We start from the raw sequence: 24670 nt of genomic DNA on the forward strand, positions 1-24670 counted from the left end.
ACAGCGCTATAATATTTCCCGCTTGAATTTTAATAAAGAAATTCACCTAGTTAGAGGCTCGCGTATACAAAACATACACGAGACCAAGTACATCCGACTCGCACAATAGACACAATGTGTCTTTTTATATTTAAATGACATATTCTTTATATTTTATACTGGGTAACGCAATATCCCTTCTGAAATCGCGTCTGGGAAAAGTGGCGATACGTAAATAAATCTGTGAATATAAATAATTCTGAGGAGAAAGAAAAAAGATAATAGGGTAATATTTTCTAAGGTAGACGGATAAAGACGAAGCCATGGGAGTGCGAAAGAATAAGAGACAAAGACATCGAAATTCCAAGGGTGGATTATCGGCTTTGTTTGTCCGGAAGGCCGCCATCGAGTATCGATATTTGCAATTTCGCGAACCTAGGCTTCGACCTCATGCAAAAATCAATGAACCAATAACCGAGGTTGGTACTCGTCTAGTTCCTAGTTGTCTATAGATAGTATCACGAGTACATGCGCACGTATTTTCGTTTGTACTGCTCGTTAATCTCTATGCTTGAAAATCTCTTTCCAGACCAACAACTTGGAAAGAGATACGTAGTTACGGAGGGAAACTCGCCATTAAAAATGTGTTATTTTTTTTCTTTTCCATATTTTCATCGACAAATAGAAAACCATCGGTTGAACCTTCAACGAAGAAATGTTATTTCGCGAGTCAGGATTTCGTAGTTCAAAGTTAATATCCGATCGATACGAGGATAATGTTGCAAATCTTAGAACATCGCGAGGTTAGTTGAGTAGAAATAGTCCAAGTAGAATAGAACCAAGGAATTTACCTTGTAATTAGCCAAATTTGGCTCTCGACAATTTTTGAACGATCCGTATCTCGTAATTCTAACAAACAGAAATTACATTAAATAATGTGAACATGTGTTTAATCGTGTAAGCGAACTTTTTCTGGAAATGGATTTCACCCAATGGATTATTATCGTGTAAATAAATATTGAACGTTCCGAATGTAAACTTGATTTAATAATTATAGGACGGGTAAAGGCAGCGAGTAAATCTAAACAGAATTGCGGAATAAAAGAGAAGTGAAGTAAAATGATGAAAATGGTATTACGGCAGGAGGAGGTGGATTTCTGGCGCAGCTAGTCGGCGAGAGACACGGCGGACTCGTCATAAAGCGATAAGCATTTTTCCAGCGGACGAAGCACCGATAAAAGCACGAGAATTAAAATTCAAAGGTATCCGGCACTTGAGATCGCTTAAAATTGACCAAGTTTCGCGCTGGCCTCGACTTTTAAGCGATAGATACTTTTGGCAAGAGCGGTGAAATAGATTCGAGGGAGTGACGTTCGAAGCGATAGCTGGGCTCAAGTCGTCGAAAAGAGTTGGAAGGTTCGCGAAACTCGTCGAACGAATACGAAAACATTGACGGATAAAATTTTATCAAACACGAAACTTTAATCGATTTTCCCACAGAAATAATTAAAAACCTTGCGTAGAACTTGGTTCGATAGATCTGGAAAAAAAAAGGATTGGAATGCAAAAAGTAAGTAAAAGCTAACAGAAAATTGTCGCGTGTTCCTTGCATTTCTCGTTTCTCGAGTCTGGAAAACTGGCTGATGAACGTCTGCCTAGAAAAGACGCGTCGGTAAAGTTCTTCTTCGTCCACTGGTAAAAACTACTCGGCTCCACGTTCTCTCTCGATTTGCTTTCGCGTCCGAGAAACCAATTTTCCACGAGCCGTCGTCGTTCTTGTCGTTCTTTTGCGGTGAAAGAAGACAGAGGAGGTACAAAAGGAAGGCAACGAGTGGCAAGCTGGAAAACGAATGCTACGTCGAAAACCAAACGGAAAACTTTACTTTAGAGCGGGCTGAACAAATCTTCGGAAGGCTTATTAATAATAATTATTACACAGCGGTTAAAGTTTTATAAAGTCGCTTAAAAATGATCAAATGAGGTAAGTTAAGTTAGCCGAGAAACTTTCACGAAATAATTGGATAAATTTACAAAGAACATTAGTCTGATAAATTCTTCGTTGAAATTTGAATGATAAAGTAAATCAATTTTGAAGTAAAAGATTCGAGAAAAGTTAAGCATCTATCGAGCCGTTCAAAATGCAATTTTCTGGTAACGCGTGCGTGTATCGCGCTCGCCCAAGTAAGGTTCGGCGAGAAAATAATTTACGCTAGAAAAAAGAAATTTCACTTAGTCAAGATATAACAGCCGATCGATATCAGTATCGCTTCCGACGGATATTCTAACTTCGTTTCAGCAGCAATATTATTTCCGACGAGATAGGATGAGAAGAAAGTTACCGTCGTGCAGACTCGCTTCTAAGCGTGTCGAAAGAATTTAATTAGCAGACCTTCTTAAACGATGTCCCTCTGGTAAACGGCCGCGAAGCTCAGACCGTGTTCGCGTCTTTTTAAAAGTCCATGGACGTTGTTACGATTCGATCGATGTAACGCGTGCGTGGCAAAAAGTCCAACATAAAATGATTCCGCATAGTTCGTCGTATTAGCCGTGTAGTTTTTCGATACGAGTTAACGTCAACGTTCCTCGCAACGTCGAGCCAATTGTCAATGGTTTTGTATCAGTTACTCGCACCGTTGCACCGTTCTATTCTACGTAGAAAGATACGTCTGTCGTAATCGTTTAACAAGCAGAACATGGATATTTTAGCGTTGGCCCACGAAATCATTCTCGTACCAGGTTTACGTTTTGTCGATACGTTTGCTCGCGGTTCGTGCTACTCTTTTTTTTTCCGCGCCTCTTTCTCGTCGATGCATCCGCATCCCGTTTTCATTTCGGAATCCGATATCTGGTCGTTGCCCCGTTTTTCCATGGATTTCGGCCGCGCCCAACCTCCTCATTTCTCGTCTCCTTCTTTCCCACTCTTTCCTCTTTCCCTGCCTCGCGAATCCACGCTATCGGTCTTTCCAACCGAACACGGCGAATCTTTTTTCTACTCCTTTCGTTTCAACGAAACCACGGCCAAAGGAGGAGAAGAGGATCGAGGTTAAAACAAAAAGACCGCAGCAATTAGTTCTTTAATGGTCAGTGTTCACACGCATCGAACACGGTGTCCTCGACGAATCGACATTGCCAATTTCGTGCCATTTCCACGTTATTTAACGATCGATCGAAAGATAGGCAGGTAAAGAATATTATTTCTTCTAATTTCAATTCGTATGCCGAGTCCCTCGAAATCCCTCTTCCTTCATAACGCTGACACTCGAAATACTCTATCACGCTCTGACCTATTTTATAACATTTTTTTATTTTTCATCTAAAAGTAACTGAAAATTCCAATCGTACGTTATCAATCGCACATTGTTGAAGCCGCCTTTTTTTATTAATTTTAGTTATGGAGTTCTCTTTCGACGATATTTACATGAAAAATATTGATTTTAGTATCAAAAGTATGATATCTTCGATGTTAAGCGTACCAAAAGGTTTAACCGACAAATAAATAAGTAAATTAAGCGGAATCGACGAAAAAGGTCTGATGGAGGATAAACGGTATTAACGAGGCGGAAGGAAGTCTGTATCCAATCTTCTAACGTACCGAAATTTTAAAAAAGCACGGAGATACCTCTCGCAGCTACTTTTCACCTAACTCGAGGGGTGGGTGGTGGCGGAGAAAGGAAAGAGGCGAACGGTGCCGCTTGGCACCGGAATTCCGGTGGAATTCGCAAAGAAATTCGCGCTCGCGGCCTCTGCTTGCCCGTTTGTCTCGAAACGGTGCGCTCGGACTAGCCATAAGGAGGGTCGTAATTCAGGCGACATTCCGCGTTAAGGGTGTCTCGCCGAACCGACTCTCTTCCCTCTCTTCTCGCAGCTTGTCCTTCCTTACGAACGCTTCGAAGCTAGTTTTATTCTTTGTCCTTCGATCTTCTTTCCCTTGGTTCAACGATGAAAACAAGGACGGAGAGAAAAAGAAAGGAAAGAACGAAGGAAGGATCTTGCAATTATCGACAGCGCGGACTTTCCACGGCTGCAGGTTAACGGAAACTTCGGCCTGCCTAAAGTTTAATCGCGCTGAAATGGCTACGCGATAGTTATCAAGATAATTTCATCGAATTACTTCGATAACTGTCCTCGCTGTGTCTTCTTATTCCATACTCGTGTTCGCGGCTCCGAGGAAAACACGGCGAGAAGGTTCTCGCGCGTCCCATTTAACGACTTTAGATCAATCAATCACGAGGAAATTTCGAAGCGTTTGGTGCTTTCAAATTTAACTACACCGCGAGTAAGTTTGATTTGCGATACAGCGCCTGCATGGCTCCCGTTAATTACGAAGACAAGATCCTGGTTGTCGAGCGTTTGTACCATCTAGCGAACAGCGCGCCGTCGTTGTCATCGATAAGCATATTCGTGACTGGTGATTAGAAAAAGATTGCAGGCGAAATTTGTCGTCTCGTGGAAAAACTGTCGACTGAAATAGCAAAGATCAGCGTGGAAGTGAAATGCTCCGCCGCAAAATAAAGCGATGCTCGTTAACGAGCCCTTTGAGTCGTTAAACCAAATATGAGCATAGCTACTAGCGCTCGTTAATTACCTACGGCACGGTAACGAGATAACTTTTTAATTTGAAGTTTCGCTTCCGGAAACTCGCGATTCTCGACACGGTCTAAAGGATCTACATGCACTTCGATTTAGTTGATTTTCGATCTGCGGAGGAAAAACGCGACGCTCGTAACTGTACGTAGCGATGATATCTCGGCGCGTTAGAACGTTAGCGCGTAGCCGCCGGCAATTTCATCAAACGTTTCATCTCTAAACACTAAACGGCAGAACCTCGGAGCGAGCAGGTTGCAGAAGGTGAAACGGAGAAGAGCCTAAGAGAAAATGGGTGAAAAAGAACGAAAGTTACGCGAAGGGTAGGTACATAACGTAAAAATTTAAGACTATTGGGTCAGCCATATCTGCTAGCTTAACAATGCTGACACAGGCATTTAGCCTCAAGCTAGAACGTATCTTTTCTCCAATACGTGGAACTGGTCGAGAGAAAGAAAGGGAAAGCACGGAACGGAGAAGCCGGGCAATCGTGAACGCTCGTGGATGGTGGAGCAGAAGGGTTGGCAGAAACGCCACAAGGAAAAATAAGAATTTCGAATCTAATTTTCCCAGGCATATTTAATAATGTACCGGGCGTACCTCCATCTTCTTTGCCATCATCACCAACGCGATTGCTTCCTCCGCGACCGCCAGTCGTTCCTCTATTATATCATCGATTTTCTTCGCTCCTGGGAAGATGAATAATCGAAAAATACGTTCAAATTAAGTCGAAGATTGAAACGTTACCGTGCCGATAAATTTTTATTATAGCTTGAAACTAAGATCTAAAAATAAGAAGCAAAGAAAGCTTTTAATTGAAAGTATCAGGGAGAGAACCATTGGATTATATACAGCGACAACGACACGAGTCGTAGAGAGGAAGGTTCTGGAAAAATATCGCTCAATTTTCTGATCTTGTACAGTCGCCGCGTCAGTTAGTTTCTCGCCAAAAGTGGAAACACCAACGTTCGTTTTTCGCTAATAGTCCAATTAAAATGCATTTCGCGTTATATATTCTAACATCGAGCATCTTTCCTACTGTAACACCGAAGGCTACGTACATTTGTTCGCGTTACTATTGTCTGCGACCAAGTTTCTCCAACGAAATCGGATTCTTCCGTTTTTACGAATCCATAGAGTTATTGAAACAAGTAAAAGAAAGTAAAGACAAATCGTTTTCATCGATATAGAACGGAAACGGATTCGATGTAATCTAAAACCTGGCAATCAGGAGTAAAGAGTATGCGAACGTCACCTTTGTCGTTCAAGTAGCGCAAGAGAAAAATCATAGCGATTTTCCTCCGGGAGATTCGTTACTCGTTCCAATTAGCCCCGATTCTCCGGCTCGAGACTTGAATCAATTTCGCGGAACAGTAGGTCACAGATGCCACCAATTACGTTCTGCCAATGGACCGCCATCCTTTCCTATCTCTCTCCGTCGTGTTCAGGAAACAGGCTAAATGATTTTTCTCCTCCCAGGAGTCGGAACGGCGAGACCGGTCGAGCGAAGGAAAGCTATTTGACGACTTTACCCCAATAATTATCGCGAGGGCCTGCGAGTATTACGACCAAGTACTCGACCATTTTGCTCCACCTTTTGCTTTTTTCTTTATACTAAACCGTAATAATTTCTCTATCGGATAAATTGGATACGATCCGATATAGCGCGTTCTTCCTTTAACGATATTAATGAAAACACCGTTTCACCATATTTTCACAAACAGTCGATTTCTGCCGTTCCACGAACACGCAAACCATACGCTTAAGTTCAAATGTCTCGCGGTTAATCGAGCGTTATTTGCCAAAACACTAGACTTTGTACATCGGCGAGATCGAGACAAAAGTTTCGTCATTAGTCTTCAAAGTCGCCGCACGACTAACGAACTTATACCCTTATTGCTCGAAGCTATTAATATCGGTCGACGTCGTGTGTTAGCTCTTCTTGTCATTAATTATACCACGTTCGACTAGTCTTTCTACTTGTTCTTCTCCTTGTTCTGAACTTACGATGACGTACAAGCAACTTGAACAGATAATGGATGAATTAGGACGATTTTACGAACTTGTAAAAATCATATTTTTCAAAACGATTCGAACGTCGATATCGTCGTTTGGTGAATTATCATGCAGCAGAGATATCCTATAGAAATGCTGTTCGTCGAGGATCGCGATCGTTCTGTCTGGAACTTTTCCAAAACAAGTGGTTGAGAACGCTAAACACGGCAAGCGCGAGAAATACAGTACGAACGATAAATTTTCTTGGCTCGTGCCGATCATTAGCTGAAACTGAAATCGTTGCACCGTCAGCTCAAGTTATATATTAGGAAATTAAAATGCGGTCAGATTAAAATCTCCTCGTTTATTTCCACTCTCTTCCTCTTCTTTATTCCCGTTTCGCTATCTGAGCCGTTCGCTGTTTAAAGATAGATGTGTGTGTATAACTCATACATTTTAATTTCTTAATCCTGCTGTATTCTTCCAGTCATTTTCAACCTCGATCGTATTTATTTTAACTTTTTTAACGCGTAAGGACATCCGCAAACAATTATTTTCGTTTAAATTTCACGCGAAAGATTTTCTTGCGATATTAAAAGGCTTTTTCGTTTGCTAAAATGAGAGCACGAGTGAATTATAAAAATTCGAGCATCACAGCAGACTAAAACCAAACATCCTCTTCGTTGATTAAATTACGTTTACTCACGTTTGAAATATGCATTTCTAATTCTTCTCGGCATTCCGACTTTCAGATGTTTGTCGTAAATTCCATTTCATTCTTTCGAGTTGCGTAAAGTTCGACGCGCTGTTCGTAATTTCCATTATATTTGTTTCGAAGTAACTTTTTCGTTGAAACTTTTAAGCGATAATGTTTCCACCTTCTTTCCTTGCCTTCTTTCCCCCTTCACGTGTCCCGCTCGCGTACTATCGGATCTTTCGATCCGTCGTTGTTTCCTTATATCGCGCGGAAGTAGATTCCCGATCCCAAGAGTCGAAATTTTAAGAATACTTGAAAACTCTCGAGACGCATTTTACATCGAGGCTAAAGACACGCCGGATAAAGTTGCCACCCGCGGAACCGTTGCTTTGAATAAAACTCTGCTCTTTTGTGCATGGTGCTCAAACCGAGGGCTCGAGTACGAATCGAAGAGTACTTTCCCCGGCACCTGTGCCCTACGCCTACACAGACAGGGACGTATTTAAAATCGCGATAATCGCAATTGCCCATTGCGACTGCTTCGTGATGAGTTCAAACGGATTTTTGCGAAAAGATCGGTTTTAAAGCCAGGCCCGTTCAAAGGCAGAGCTCTTGAATCCGATGCTCTCTGCGGGCTCGCGAAAGAAATATGAAAAGAAAAATACGAAAGAAAGATATATCGAGCGTTCCATTTTAAGTAACGAAAAGCCGTGTGAATGTGTGTGATAAATATTCGATAGAGGGGAAAAATAAGTTTCTGCGTGATTGACATGAACGACAATGGGACGCGATGGTGATCTCTGGTCCAAAGTCGGTATAATACAGTTCCGTTTCGGGATGAACAGCTAAGGCTAAAAGACGTCGAACAGAGGTTGTTCCTTTCCCGAAGGAACGAAACAAGCAAAGCGAGACGGAGACGCCCATCTCTTTCTCTATATGGCAAATTCGTGAAGCAATGCCGGTGAGAATTCACGCAACAAAGCTGGCACGACGAGGCGGTGGATGCAGAGAAACGAGAGACAGGTGGATGTGGAAGGTTGCGGCGGAAACGCCACAGGCATCGGAGACAGTATCTGCTGGGCGCTTCGAGACGTACCGACTTGAAAGCAATGGAGGAGGATTACGTTTTTCCGAAAAGACTAAGCGAATAGTCCTACTGGATGTACTTGGTTCGCTGCGGCGTTCAATCCAATCTACCACAAAGGTTGATAAGAGTTTCTATTTTATTTAAGTCTCGCATATACATTCGCAACTACAACTATAATAAACGGCTGATGACAAACAGCTTCTGAAAATAGCTCATTGAATTAGAAATGAATTTTGAATTGGAATATTGAATGAATATCGAATGAGAATTGTGAATTAAACGACGTTAAATGTTAAATCTTGTTTCGACCACAAAGAATTGAAGAGCATCGTATTTTCCTATGAATGATTTAGTCTCCGAATTATCTTGTTCAAGATAGAAACGGGCAGACGCAAAACATCGCTTTTGAATATAAAACATCGTTCAAAACGTGAACAATTTAGGAGTCACGCGCATTTTACGAGCGGAACGGAGTTAAAAGCTACTGACCCGTAAAAATCCAACACGTTTCGGCTGCATACGGAAAGATTCGAAACCGAAATAAAAACGAAAAACTTGATTTATCGCAACTCTTCCCACGCAAAGATTACACCGTTTTTCTTTGTGCACGAATTATACAGGCGAAACGTATTCGCGTTAGTTGACAATCAATTTCTATGTAAATGAACAGTTTTTTCTTAAATATGAATGAAACATATTTAAATAGCGTTGAAACATGCCTAAAGCATCGTTTTATAATTTCTATGCGTAACAGACTTCATTTCCGCCGATAGTCTAAACTACGATTAAACTTTGCTCTTCCAGATGGAATGAAGCAAAGAAAAATCGATCACCTCGACATGGAGAAACTTCGAATAGAAAAGTTTGATCGAGCAAATTACGCCGAGAAACTAATTTGTCGAATATACCAAAAGTTTCGGCGAGTCCCTCGAGGAGGAGACTCGAAAGTGAGGCCAGTGCTGCGAATGTTCGATATTTACCAGGTTAAGATGTTTCAGATAAAAATCCACAGCTCATGGTGTTAATTCGGTTTTGGAAGCAATTACGGTCGTATTTCTCGAAACGCGCGACTTCCTAACCGGTATTTCGTTTTCAGTTTTCCGTTTCATCTGTCCAAAATCGTGATAGGTCCTTTTCATTTCTTCCGTCGCTCTTTTTTCGATTCTTTCGCTTGCCAATGATTCTCAACGAGAGGAGAACACTCTATGGCACGCCTCCGGACATACCACAGGGTTGTTCGTGCAAAGGCTGCAGAAAAGATAAAATCCACCATCTTACCTTTGCCCGCCTCTTCCTGCTTCCGTTTCACCCTCTTTATTTTTACACCCATGCTCGTTGCATTCTTCTTCGCCTCTATGTCGTTTCGGCAGATGCGTCGCGTTAATATATCCCTTCCGTCTTTTGTCAATTAGAAACGTCGAGTCTGAAACAGTCGAGTATCCGATTCGTTCGAACAATTCCCTTTCTAGAAACGTCGAGGACATTAACCCACTTTTCGCGCTTGGAAATCGACTACCTTACGACCTACTGGCAAACTCTGCTCAAGCGCGAAGACAAAATGCATTTATTGAGGCCAGGAATCGAAAATCTCACGGGAATTGGTTCGGATTTCATATCTTCGCTACTGCTCGATCCGCCGGAACGCTCTCCGTAACCAATCTTCTCGTAAAGAGAACCCTTCGAACCGTTTTCCTCGTAAAGACCGAACCAAGGGTGAAAAATAATAGGACCAGGCTCGATAGAGTCATAACTGCTTTCGACTTACAGTAGGGGCGCAACTATATAACGCTTCTGAGGCAACATCGCTCATATCTTATTCCCTAAAAGGTATTCTTAATATTTCAAATCCTACGCTACCGAAATCCTATAACAAACAATTTTGCCAGAAACGGAATTGAATTTCATCGATGATTTAAACTATCTAATTCCATCGATGAAAACAATAAAAAAATAAATAAAAAATAATAAAAGAGATAATAACTAAAGCATCGTCGATCGATTACATTCATGCAGAAAAGTGTGAAAGATAGAACGATCGGGGAAACGAGAGAAATACAGCGAGTGATTCATCATCGAGCACCGGAGCAAAAAAGATAGAGAGCCGCGATGGAGAAAGGGCGAGTAAAGAGGTGAGATACTTGAAGAAATCGTGCTAGGAACACAGAGGGTTTTCGTCTTATTTCGGCGCATAGCTAGCACTCGAAGAAGAGATGACACTGGAAGGAAAATAAAAGCCAGCTCCTCGGGCCAGGTCAGCCTTCCTTTTTTCTACTCCCATCTAGCATCCCATTCTACCTGGTTTCACCTTACCTCTTTCCAGCCTACTTACTCTTCGTACTACTCGTTTTCTCATTACCACCCTTCTAGAAATTATTAAAGGGAAAACACCCTTGAAATCTGCTTCCTCTTCATCGTTGGTAACACTGCCGAGAGAAGCGTCCGTTTCTACCTTTCGCGTCATCGATTAACACGAACAAATTCATGACAGGAAAGTAGTAGACAGGTAAAAATCTGAAACCTTCGAACGAACATTCTCGAATGAAAATTGCCTAGTAACGAAAATATGTAATTTGGATTACACCTTCTAGCGATTACGAATTGCATACGCTGTTTCACAACGTGCAACAGAGCTCTAGAAAGTTGTATCGAATTCGACCAAAACTTTCGTCGGATATATTTCATACGCCGTTGCTCGAATTTCAAAGTATATAGCAACCAGGTCATTATTACTGGCAAACGAAAGTTCGGTTCGATCGTGATAAACGTGATTTACCACGTTCAACGTTTCATCTAACGAGAATGAAAGACATTTGGTCAAACAAGAGTGGATATCACGAGACGTACGCTTTCTCTGGAAAAGTAAGAAAAAAATTGCAAAATAAAAATGTTTGAAAGATTTCTAAAGCAATAGCAATAGAGAAGCATAAGTATATTGATCCAAGTTTCGATAAAACTTCAATGAAAGAAGATAGAAAGAGAGGACAGTTGGTCGATGTACATTGGAAGAGCAGTGTTTGAAAGAGTTCCTGACCCTCTTCTTCTTGCCGTATAAATCGATGAACGAGCAAATACTCGTTTGCTACTCGGTTTACATCACTTCGAAATGAAACGCTGCGATGGAATCTAAACGACATTTGGACATTCGACAAACGACGATGCAGCACGCTAATGATAAAACAGTGCAAAATCGGAAGGACACGGATCTTTGTTGCTCGATGAATAGTTTTAGTTCAAACGTATCGATATATATATATCGGATAAACCGGAAGAAATATCCGAATAAGAAAATAAAACAGAAAAACGGAAAAAGGGATGAAAAACGAGAGCCGAGCGATCAATGAGAATTTGAAAAGTAGTATGGCTACGAATTGCTCTAGATAAAGGTGATCGAGAGAACGTAGAAATAATAGCGGTATAAAATCTTGCTGAGACTCGAACCATATGGTATTCCAAGCTTCCGTAGCTGGTACGTCCATTCCATGTACATATCCTTCTACTTCTACACCAATGTACGTATATATTATCGATTTTCTTTTACCGACGATTCTCAGTGTGAAACCACCAAGCATTATTCTTTCTCTCTTTACTATATTTCTTTTCGTAATTCTCCTCTGTGCTCGCTTGATCGCGGATGGAGTGCACCGTGCACTGTTTAGACATGTAGCGTTATTAGAAAGCGAAAATGTATCTACTGGCTATTTTCTCGGGCGAACTCAACTCCAATGTACTCCTCGTAATACATGCTACAACGATTCGGTCCAACACTTTGCCGTTCTTCTTTGCTGCAAGATATAGCGCCTTCTGAATCGATCAGAACAACAGTCTCGAAAATATCTATGGTCTCGGAGCAGTTTCGCACAAAGCGACAGTAGTCGTAGGAACGTTCCGTATGTCACGAATGTCATCAAGCGGCAAGAGTTTTACAAGACGTTCGTGCAGCGGATAGAAACGTAAATGGAATGAGATTAGCGATCGTTCTGGGATGCATCGTGTTCGTTCAAAGACTAATCTCTCGCGAAAACGGATACGCGTTGGGTCGCATTGCCGATACGACGTTGCGAGTCTACCGCAAGCAACAGTCCTGTTCTCACTGCGTCGAATATCGTGTGTTGCATGGAAGAGATACGGCATATAACCAATACGCTGTAGCAAGAATAACCGAGCGAGCGAAATTCCAGGACGGTTGCTGCGTGTGCACCAGCTGGCCCATTATACCGGCTTTGTTCCGTCAGACTCGAACAGAGGCTTGTATTCCCGGCGATTTCCTATGGGATCCTCGATACCCCTTCGTTTTCTACGTTTGCCTCTTCCATACTTGGCTCCCTCACGAACTCTCGTTGTTCCATCTTTGCCTAGATAGGTAGTTACCACTCTCCACTTTTTCTTTACATGGACGGTTGCGTGACTCTGCTGGCTCCAAACGGTACATATTCGCCATTTTCAAGCAACACAGAAACTCTTAAGCAAATTAATTTTACTACATAATGGTCTTGAAGATCATCTTGTTCAAGTAACTCGTTTCGTGTCTGTGTCATTCGCGAAGGGTATGTGTAAAAAGTCCGAAAGTCGCACGTACCCTTTCGATTTATCGCGTAATATAAAACCTAACCGCAGTGAGCAATCAAATTCTTTTACCCTTAGTCAGGGACCTAACAAAGGGATCGTAACTCGACGAAACGTGGCTTGACCGCTCGTTTGAGCAACTGATCGAAGACAGAAGAGAACGAGAATCGAAAGAGGCACTTTGAAGGTTTTCTGGCTGTTTGAGAACCGTCCCCTACCTACGTATATCGAGAATCATTGGCCACACTTGCGGATTCAAGGGATCGATGTTGAATTTATGAAATGCAGATAGCTGTGTTTCTCGATGAAAAATGGACGTAGTATGGAAGTGACTACTTTAAACAAATAAGCACGTAGTAAAAGTACATCGGGTTACTAAACATATCGTGCGAAAGTACAAGGAATACAGCACAATTTGTAGTGAAAATCCACTGTGGTTTGCAAAACATAATCTCAAATTAGGTCAAGAAGAAGCAAATTAGCGAAACGAAAGAAGAAAACGAAAGTGAGAGAAGGAAAGAAGAGGAAGAAATAAATCAAAGACAAAGATGTATGACAAATGAATAGGAAAATCGGTACGTCAAATTGCGCCGTACCCTAGAAAATTACCTTTTGTCGATAATATCGGAGCAAGTTGATAGTGGAGTGGCAGTGCGGGGTAAACGACCCCCTCCGCTTCTACGTCCAGGTCCCATGGCAGCGACGGCACGGCTGTCTCGTGTGCACGTGTATGCTGATGTATGCGCTGACGTGCAAGCCTGCTTTGCATTTTTACGGTGCACGTAGAACGAAGCAGTATAAAGCGATCTCTTCGTTCCATGCGCGTATAGGCGTACAAGCGTGATGTGTAGGGTACTCGCACTGTAACGCGGTCGGTCGCGTGTTTCACGGGAATCGAGGAAAATATCTACGCGAGACCAATGGAATTTCCCCTGTACGTAGCTAACCATGTTTCACCGCCAATGCTTCAGGCACATTTATCAGTAGACGATACTTATTTTCGACGGGACACGTGACGACGGGCACTCGCGTTAAACGTGCGAGTATGAGCAGCGCACTCCACCCAGTGAACATCGAATCGATCTACGCGACTCTCCTCAAATCGATTCTCCAATGGAAAATGAGTTATCGGCCTACGACATATATATGTATATTATATATATGTATGTGTGTGTATGTATATATATATATTCATATGTACATACACTTACCTATATCCTTTGATACCTATATCGCTGAATTTCTATGATCGATGCGGATTTCTATGATATACTGGCAAATATCGGCGACGCGTCAATACTGGATTTACACACGAATTCTCATGCCATCGTTACTGAACGAAATAAAGTAGATGTGGAAAGCAGCTCACTGGAAATAGAAAAAAAATATTTAAGTAAGTATCGTAGCACGTCTCCAGAACGTTATTAAATGCATTAACTTAGATCTGTCAAAGGATCGAAACTTTACCTGTTCCGCGAACAGGAAGAAAACAAAGAAAGATATCCGATATAATGACAAAAGCTTCTTACAATTAAGTTCCTTCAGCAGCCATCTCGTTAAGAATTAAACAACTACTCAGCTACTTTGAAAGAAAGGAGGAAAAGAGGCGAGCACGTATTAAACGACAGATCCTCCTTTGCTATCCAAATTTCTTCCGGCGGTAGACCCGTTCTTCTCCCTCGTTTCCGCAAATAATCCCTTTAACTGAAAAATTCGAAGGTTAATTTTACACGGATAATGCACAAAAGCGCGATTTCTATTTCGGAATCTATAACTACAACGTCGCACTGATACGATATTCGACTGTGTATCCTCGTTTAAAAAATTCCATAGTTCCGTGCTATATTCGTAGTAAATTTAAAGCGGCAATTTTTATCCGGTTCGATGATATTTAATTCGAAGGAAAAGTTGTAGCAACGTGCGAAAGAACATTACGATCGAAAGCCTCAAGTTTAAGTAATGCGGCCGTAGAATTGTTAGCAAGGAGAAAAACTGAAAATTTCTAATTCGCGGTCGAGCTACATTTTTTACTATTTATCCTTCCAGGCTGTTCGTACTCGCTTTTATGCGCCGATTCTGTGGCTTCTATTTTTTTTTTCTTCATTTTGTCATTCCCTTTTTCCAACTGCACCTTGTTGCGGTGGATATTCCGGCAACCTCCTCTCGCATCCCTCGAACAAAACCCCAGTTCCGTTGTAGTACCGTACCGAATGCGCTACCCCATTGCAAGACCCCACAATTCCCTGCATCCCCGTCGCGTTTCCGGAACCTCTACCTCTACCACGACGCTTCTGTACGTTCACTCTCGGCTAGACTTCGTTGGACCCTCGCGACGGTCGTGCTTTTGTTTCGAATTAACATTAGGAGGTTTCCGCGTCAGAGAATTTATGCGGACATACAAATAAGCTGCGTTGCCTGGCTGCGATGTAACATTTAGAAATAGCAAACTCTTTCTGACGCAGGCTGATTTAATTCGAGTACCAACAATAGAACGACGACCAGAAAAGGAAAATGATATTATACGCAGTGTAATTATCTCGCGATAAATAATATATTTGTGAGAGCGAAAATTACAATTTATCATACGGCACGAGATATAGAAACCTATTTGGCGTTCGAACAAAAAATTCATATTGCCGAAAATGTAGCGCGAATGAATTTACGACTATCCATAAATCCTAGCTTATTCCAAATTATACTCCATATCTTTCATTACTTTCCGTGCTGGTGATGAATCGTCCAAGAGAATAACATTGATATGCAAAAACTGTGACAAATGACACAACTATACGCGTACATACATGTGTAGTTCTCTTTGAAAAAGTTAAGTTTTAATTTATCTTGCGGAACAGTAATCGGCTTACGCGAGACTGTCAGAAACGTTGAGGTAACGTCGTCAAGAGATTTGTCGTCCTACTATAGGCGCTCTTACAATAATTGTACGAATGGCTTCTTCTTTTATTCTCTCGTCGCTGTAGGCTACTCGCTTCCCACTCTACGCCATTCTTTTTAGACATCGTGAAGCAGGGACTCGGATATCCTGACCCACATACGCTCGTTTAAATAGGTCGGTTTAACATTCCATCTTACTTGCAAAGCTTTAAACATTATCAAACGGCCGTTCTCATCCTCGCTTCTCGCTTATTTCAATTCTTTTGTGAAAAATGAATCCGATTGAAAGTAATTTCAGAACAATCGACGCTCTGACGAACTGTCCATCGTATATTAATGGCGGATCGTGTATTCAATACGGTTTTGTCAATGCCTTTATCATATTACGTGGTATGTAATCCGGAAACATTTCACGGAATATCATCGAATCAGGTCAAACTAAGTATGATTGGGAGTGTCAAACTGTTCCGATGAATCGAAGAGCTCTACAAACTGCAAACGCAGTTTAGAACAACCGCGATCGAAGGCTTGATATTTAATAACAAGAATTACAATTAATTTCAGAAACCCGACACTGCCCGAACGATAAATTAATTATCGAGTCTTCTCGAATAACTCAAAGCTAGACCAAATTCGATAAAGACAATTGAATTTTTGTTTATTCGTACAAATTAGAATATTAAATGAACATTTTAAAATCAAAGACGAATCGAAGATTTATCATTGGTCCAAGTACAAAAATATTGTATGTTATCGACGCTCATATTTAGATACACCAGTTTCCTACCTGATGAGGATAGTATAATAGCAACAAATGTACAAATTTAAACGAATTCTATTGCTTGGATCGATTGTAGCGAAATTACAACAAAGACTTTGTAGTTGACTGTCCTCCCTTGTTCGCGAAACATCTAAATCGTTTGCAATGTCAATTCACGCATCGCTGGACGTTAATTCGGTATTTCGAAGCGCAATTTTCCAAGCCATTCTTCGATCACGCGTTTCCAGCTTTTACAAGCGTAAGCTCGGTTAAGCTCGCGCGTTTAGCCTCTCTAATAAGCAGCCGAATAGGTGATAACGTTTGTCCAATCGAATCAAAAGTTTCAACAGGAAAGTGGCGAATGTTGTTATCGACAAAATGGAACAATTTTTCATAATTATTTGCAAATTCGTATATCGATTTAAAATAGAAAACCGAACGAGGGTTTACGTCAAGATATCGATAACGGGTGAGGAACGATACGTAAAATGCACGCGAGGATCGGCGTGCGTAGAATCGCGTAGAAAATTTTAGAAGAAAAGAACCTCGAATTGTTCCGTGAGTAGAAACTTTTCTACGATCCAACATTCTTGCATAATTAATCCGTAAAATGCAAAGAATAGGAAACCGGAGAAGAAGAAGAGAAAGGGTAGGATTTTATGCAAGTTTGCCTAAAGACGGTCCAATGATGACGCTTAGATCACGAAAGAAAGGAAAGAAGGAAAATGCGGAAAACCAAGGAAAGGAAGTTGGCAATATCGTCTTCGAGGATCCCGATTTTGTACAGTGACGTGACATCGTAGGCAATCTTGAAAGCTGCTTCGCGTTGACGAGAACTTTGCCGTCCGGTTCATCGGCAACAAAGGATCGAATCTCCCTCATGCGCGAGATCGGAGATTGCAGAGAGAAAGGTTTCAACGAAAGAGGAAGCAAAAACACGAAACTTTCTCGTAGAAAACAGTGACAAAAAATTCCTCGTCACTATGATCGTGATTTCCCGATACCTACACCTCTGTCGCGTTTAAATGAAAGAGAATCAAATTTTATATCCAGTGCAATTTCATGTCAAACCAAAAGCAGCATATATCGAGATTACTATCGTATATTAAAATAACATTCATGGTGATGAAAATCTTGTTACGCGTTTTAACAGGTAGACATTTTAACAAGCAATAAACGTAGAATCCAATTGCTTTTTATATTAACCCTATGATATCCAGAGCTTCGAATCGTTGTATGGGAATAGTAAATTTAATAAATGTACACGTTATGTACCGTTTTTTAATGCATGTTGCGTACTGTCGTTGGTTTTTATTAAAAGAGGAAAGAGTATTACGATGAAAAATGATACAAATTCGTCAAAGTCGTGTAGAAAGCGAAGCCGATGCGAGAGGAAAAAAGCGTAAATCTTCAAATCATGTAAATAAGGGATAAAGCGAACGCGGAGAAACAGCATTGTAAAAAGTGCTACTTTATATAGTTCAAATTTATGGATAATGAAATGCGAGAAAAGGGTGTAGAGTGGAAGAAGAGGCCGGCAGTGGAGAGCAGGCCAACAGTCATAATCGCAGCTTAGAATGCATGGAATAATTGCGCGCGTGCATTGCGCTGTAGGCGGCTTAAACGCTGCGGCAATCATAAAATATAATTTCTTCGGGTCGGCTTGTTACAGCCACGCTGTCCTTCCCATCCCACCGTTCCGGCAATTTCGATCTTCTTTTTTTCAAGGCTGTAGTTTGCACTAAAACAAAACGGACGAAGAGTGCCGTGGCGAAGTAGTATGAGAAAAAAAACTGAACGCAAAGGTGTGTACAGGAGACAAAGTACGCGTTATGATGCGTATGTTTGTTTTACAGCAGCACGAACGAAATACCTGCAACGTTCTATAACAAAACAACGGATAAGCAATGACAGCGGAGTTCTTCTTCGCGTAGTTTTTCACTCTTCGCATCTGGACGAACTTTATCGAGCTCGTGGCCGTGAATTGCAAATGTATTAGCGTCTTCTTTCGCTAGGTTTTTCTCGACCGAACGAAGAAAGGAAATGGAAGGAACATGCGTTGATGGTCGTCAAGGTAACAGGAACGGGGAGCACGATCTAATGCATAAGGGGCGGAGGAAACTCGCCGCGAAATAATAACGAATGCGAGATATATGTTACGATAGTCGTGACAATTTGCCAATTTTTCCGAGTAGGTTTGTTGACCCAGTAAAACTACCATCTTACCGGAACAAGCTAGGAAAAGGAATGCTGGCTCTACTTGGCAAATTTTATCAATTTCGCGATTTCCTGGCGCTAGTCCAGCCACAACCTCGAGAAACGAGACAGTACCGCTTATTTTTCTCAACCATCGGAACCAGATATATCGATTTAAGATTTTCCTTCTGCTTTCGCGACAATTCAATTCGTCCGAATTGCGTCAGCTACGTCAAATTACAATTTCCTTCGTAGATAGCTATCTCACTCTCTCTCTCTCTCTCTCTCGATTGATAAGACGAGGGCTCTTTTAATCTCGTTATCGTCAAATATCATACGCGAAGATAAAGTAACATAATATTCCGGTACATAAGGAAACTCTTTGCTTATACCTACGTAACAGTTCTGGAATATAAAAACTTAAAGCGCTCGTCTTATCGCTTTTTGCGACACTATCGCACTGACAGAATTTTATTAGACCGATTTTTCCAGATTCCCTTCGTTCCTTTTCCTTTCAGACGAGACTGCAGAATCTTCGGCGCAGACAGGCTTCGGCAGCCAATATCTCCGAGTGCGACTTAACGTTGATCCTTCTTTTATATCCGTTGAATTTAAATAATGGAGCCTGTGCTAATTCGAGGCCAGCGGTGGTCAACTAAACGGTAGTTTGCAGAAAATTTATTTCAAGATGAAAATTTCATTCGAGATGAATACAACGTTAATCGTCTTTCAGCAATCGCGAACCTTCCGCATAAATGTTGAAAATGTCGGTTATAGCGTAACATTAGAGAGAGGTGAATTTGAATTTTTCAGATACGACCAGCGATACTCGAATTTCGTGCTCAATTTATAATTCCGCATTTACGTAGCACATCATACCCTAAACCTAGAATAACAGGAAGCTTTGAAAATGGTCGACGAGGCTTGAAACGGATACCGAACAGATGGCGGCTTGATCCAACTGCTGTAACTCGTTATACTCTGCGGTTATACCTCCGTGATTACCTGCACGAGCAAACTCGGACTTCTGCCTGAGTTTCTCATTATCGCGAGTGCGCAATGTAACCCTGAACTTTAATCACGGGCCTATCGTTAAAGGCTTTTTACCGACTTCGGCTTCCCCGAGTCACGTTTTCAACAAACGTATCAAGGCAATGGAATTTTTCCGGTCTAGATAGAGCGCTATAAAAGCTTTCGAATTTTACTTGGAGTAAGTAAGAGTATCGTAATCTATCAATTGTGTGTGAATTTGGTAGTGCAGTTGCAAGGTCTGCCTATCTATCAAGCGAGACGGAACGATTTATCGAGGACGCGAGGAAAAGAGAATGGAGATCTATTCGCAGATACTTTGAGGGAGGGAAAGAGAGATGGCGGATGGAAGTGATGGGTAAGCTAACACAGTAACGAAGTCCAAAATGTTTTTCCCCTGCTGGACCGTCGAGTGCTCAATATCTATGCTAATCCGGTCTACCGCTTCTTCGGTGTACGGCACTACACACTCTTCTGCGTCAGTCGTATTCCTTATCTTTCCTTTTCCTTCTGCTTCTCCTTCAACGTTTCGCCCTTTTACCGGGCTTTTGCGCCGTGGCTTTTGTCTCTGCATAGTTAAGTAAACAGCGGCTTGCAAGGCGATTTTCTGAACAAGAAATCGATAGGCGAGTCGTCCTAAAGTTCGATAGGCGAGACGTCCTAGAGTTCGACGGTCTTCCACGGAGCATCTCAAATCTTTATTCGTATAATCCGTTGAAACGGAGGAGGAAAATTGAAAAATAATCAACGACGAAACTAGCGTAAAAGCGAAGCATCGATTTCCGCGAATACATTTTTGTTATTGTAATTTCTGCCGTGTTACCGAAAACCAGCAATACGCTATATATTACTGTTTACTATATCGACCAGGTCTTTTCTTTGTAAACGTTTACTTTTCACCAACTTCGCTAAAGGAATCTTATTACTTGCCTTCTACAAACGTTTATGTATCACGGAATTACAAGTAGGGTATCTTCTTGAAACTCGGCTCGGTGAAATCTTTCGCTTTAAGAGAAGCTGTTTCGATCAAACCACGAGACATACCTCGCCTCTACGCACCAACACGATATATAACAACTTTATCCGATATTTCAGATTAGATCTCTTCGTTTTAATTACCACCTCTCGATACTTCAGAGCCAACAATTACGTGTTAATTGTACGAATAAGACGAGGAAGACGCATGGCATAGTATCGACTGTTTGTATCCGCATAGGTTTCACCGTTCTCTATTCCATGTGTCCTATAGCCACCTATTGACTGTCTTGGCGAATTGCATTAGTTCTAATCTAATCTTCTCTATTCACCGCTTCCGTTATTACTGTCAGCGATACAATGGAGGGCTAATTAAAGTTCTAGCTCGTGATGCTACTGTATCGAAAGCCAACGTCAATGGTATAATTACGCAACAATTGCTCATCGTCTTTCGAAATTGGTGTAAATCGCATACTTTGTATTTCGAAACGCAGACCGCAACGTTCAAAATATTAGGTTGCCCGAAAAGTTTCTTTCGTTCCATAAGGCGATAATAGATGAACAACAATTTCTGTTTTATATTATTTTATTGAATTAGGCGTGATCCATTTCGTTCTATTTCTATTATTATTATTATTATTCCTGCATAATTCGATAAACTGATATAAAACGAAAAACATTGTGCGTCTATTATTTCCTTATCGAACGAAAGAAACTTTTCGGACAACCTAATGTATCTTCCCTCTTTCGATAATTTCAAGAGAAAAATAGACTATCTCGAGGATATATGCGCTCGGGTTCGTAAGTATTAAGATAATTATGGATTTCGTACGAAACATGACGATAAACGTTGTATTTTGCGACTCGATGTATCTATATGTAATAAATATTTGTTCAAACTATTTGCCACGATTGCCATGACATAGTAAATTATAATAATTATACGATGGTATTCACAGTTTACCAACGTGAATTCTATTGAACGAATTTGAGATGAATAGATAGGAAACTCGCAAAATTTAAATCTGCATTGCGAAATAATTTCTAGCGTGCGTGAAACGGAATAACAACGATTACAACACGGTAAGATGAATATTAAAATTGATTAAAATAACAGTCGCGATTAGTAAAACGTAAAATCGATTTTCATCGGCAACTGTTTCCCTAATATGTAATTTGATTCGTAGAATTGTTATACGTCAATGTGCTGTACAATGCTACACTTTGGAACAAAAAACGTAGAATCACGTGCGTTTCGGATTGCGCACGAGCGAATTTCCAGTTTTAATCGTAGAACGCAATTACATTCTCGATCCGTAGCAACCTCTCGCCACTTTCCATCCTCGCCCTTCCGCGCCAGAGAATGTCGGCGATCATTAGCGCGGATGCCCCGCAAATCATTAACGCGATTACGTTGTAACATAACAACGCCTGAAATCTATTGTACGCTTTCGAATGAAAAATGAAAGCACAATGAGAAACGAGCGTAAACACTAACGTAATTTCTAAACCAATCGGTTACCAACGAATGCCGCAACGAGGAAAAATATCAAAAACAAAAAAAAAGAAAAAAAAAAAACGATCGTAGGGAAGGCTTCTGCTTTCAGGAAGCAAATGGATTTCTCCGGGAAAGGAGGTTAATCGATAACAACGTTTCTGCCGTTTTTTTGATTTACGCTGCGTCGTCCCAGAAGTAGAACCAACGCTGCGGCATTCACGGGACGTTTCAAAGTTTTTAACGATTCCAAAATGTTCGAGCATAGATACGCGCTACATCGAAAGCGAAATGGAGACAAATTTATGGAGACAAAGGCGTGGTACGAAAAACTAAGAGGACCAACTAAGAATCAGCTAATTAAATCTAGGTAATATCGAAATTAATGGACGAATGTTTGATTTTCAATTTTCGCGCAAGTTGTTAATCATCGATTATCGATTATCAGTGATATAATTAGCCGGCGGGCATGGAGTACCGAAATTGTTGGTAAACATAATATCCGGTGTTAAATCGCGTTAGAAGCATATAAAATTATGTTAATTATCGGTAAATCGAAGAGAAATTGTATCAAGAAACGAGGAACGTTGTTTCACGGGAGTTTCTCGCGAAATTTAACGATCCACTTTACGTATAAGCGAGATCTCGTTCCGAAGTAATTCCGGTCGCTGGCAGTCCGATTAACGTTTTAATCCGATTACCAAAGTTTACTCAAACTCGCGTAGGATCGCCGCGAAGAAAACCTAGAGATTCGGTAATACGACAGAAATTTTCCGTTGGGACGTCTGGATTTCCGCCTTTCCGGCAAGTCTTAGTGTCTCGGCTAATTAATCCGCTAAATTAGTAGGTCGGAGAGCGAGTGTTCAGCAGAGCGTAGAGACCACGAGTACCAAAAAGACCGTCTCTGCTTCTCTGTAGCTGATACGCGGCTGGCAAGGCTGCTGTAGTCGGGTTGCTCGCACCGAATACGCCTTCTACGAGAACGCGAGATCGTTCGTGCTTGCGACTGCCGTGAAAATGCATAACTAAGTAAACGTGCTCGTGTTTCCGCTGTTGTGTGTGCACAGATGTATTCATGCTTACGCTTGCGATTGCGTTCGCTTTCGCGTTCATATTAGAGTTCGCACTCGCGTTCGCGTTCGCGTTAACGCTGGCGTTAACGTTCACGTGCGAGCATCAAACGTAATAATGCCTTGTAATGAAACAACGTGGTTTCTGTCGCTTCTGGACACGTTTCCGGCCAACGCGCCACACTAGGTGTCGGTAAAACGTGGCTGAAACAACCGGATAGAGAAGAGACGGCGTCTAAGCAGCGTTGTACCGAGCCTAGGCTTGTCTAACCCCGATTTCCTACCACTGTATGTGTTGTGACGTCACGTGCGTTCAACACCCTCGCGTGGTCATCGATCTGCCATCACCCCTTACACCCTCGGACGATGAAGGTGTAACACGACCTACCGAGCATCTATTCCGTACCCCGGAATGGATACGCTACCACTTTTTTTTTTTCTCTTTCGATCCGTTAAAAAATCTCTCTACCTGTTTCTCCGATTTCATATCCGCGCTATCCGAATCCGGATATATACCGCGTTATCCTTTCGAACGATACGCCACAGACATTCCCAAGTTATATAAGCTGTACAAGTGAAATACTGTCGCATCGTTAAGGAGAAGTAGCTGTTCCGAGCGATGGTATAGATGGAAGTTGGCTCGATACGACTGACGCGAAAAAAACTTTCAGCCTCGCGATCTAGACAATATCTCGATTTTCTTCGATGCTTTCCGAACAGGACTACTCCGACTTTCACGCCCAACTTTCTTCTTTCGTTTCTGTCTCAAAACTTGGTCGAACTCTGCTGGAACAATGCTACTCGAGCATCTTGCAAGAAGTTCTCTTCTTCGTTCACACGTGGCTGTGAATAGCGCGTATGAAAATTCAAATAAACACGTAGTCGTACTATTTACATCGAATCGTTCTACAGATTGCTATGCACGCGATTCTATCGTGCCAGTTGTTTCGCTTGATTCTGCATTATTAATTCTCCAACGTCGGCGTTACATTTGCAATCAACTGCAGTGACAAATCTTTCACGCGAGTCTCGTTCCTTCCAAGAAACAGCGGCATATTTGATATTTCATCGACGCGTAGAATCGTTGGAAATTCGCAAACAGTTAGCAACTGGTAGTCGAACGATATAACTGTTTCGTCGATAAGAAATACCGTCGTGAACTCTTTCTTTTTGGAATTAGCGAAATTGTCGGAAAAATACGACTCTTTTATTTCTAGATTCCGTCATTCGTATCAGGCCTTATCGTCTTAGACGGAATCGTCTATAGAATCGATAGAAAGACGGTAATCGCTGATTATCACTTCTAATCAATCCTACGACACCTGATAGCCTCGTGACCTCGGGTCAC

The 24670-nt window shown here is 41.5% G+C and overlaps 2 protein-coding genes across 5 annotated transcripts in view; one reads left to right on the forward strand and one right to left on the reverse strand.

The window, feature by feature from the left end:
* Nucleotides 1-24670, reverse strand: part of LOC100648570 — a 141833-nt gene that overhangs the window by 108716 nt on the left and 8447 nt on the right. For 2 of the 3 annotated variants that reach the window (XM_048412248.1, XM_003400336.4), the window contains exons 3-6: nt 14435-14609; nt 14117-14273; nt 13515-14038; nt 9621-9765 (exon numbers count right to left, since the gene is read on the reverse strand). The gene's annotated coding sequence lies outside the window, so the exon portion shown is untranslated. The remainder of the gene's footprint in view (nt 1-9620; nt 9766-13514; nt 14039-14116; nt 14274-14434; nt 14610-24670) is intronic. The other variant, XM_048412247.1, reaches the window with a different exon arrangement.
* Nucleotides 1-24670, forward strand: part of LOC100643094 (tyrosine-protein phosphatase Lar) — a 278042-nt gene that overhangs the window by 35018 nt on the left and 218354 nt on the right. The window lies entirely within an intron of this gene.

This window comes from Bombus terrestris, chromosome 14 (assembly GCF_910591885.1).
Source record: "Bombus terrestris chromosome 14, iyBomTerr1.2, whole genome shotgun sequence".
Taxonomy (NCBI): domain Eukaryota; kingdom Metazoa; phylum Arthropoda; class Insecta; order Hymenoptera; family Apidae; genus Bombus; species Bombus terrestris.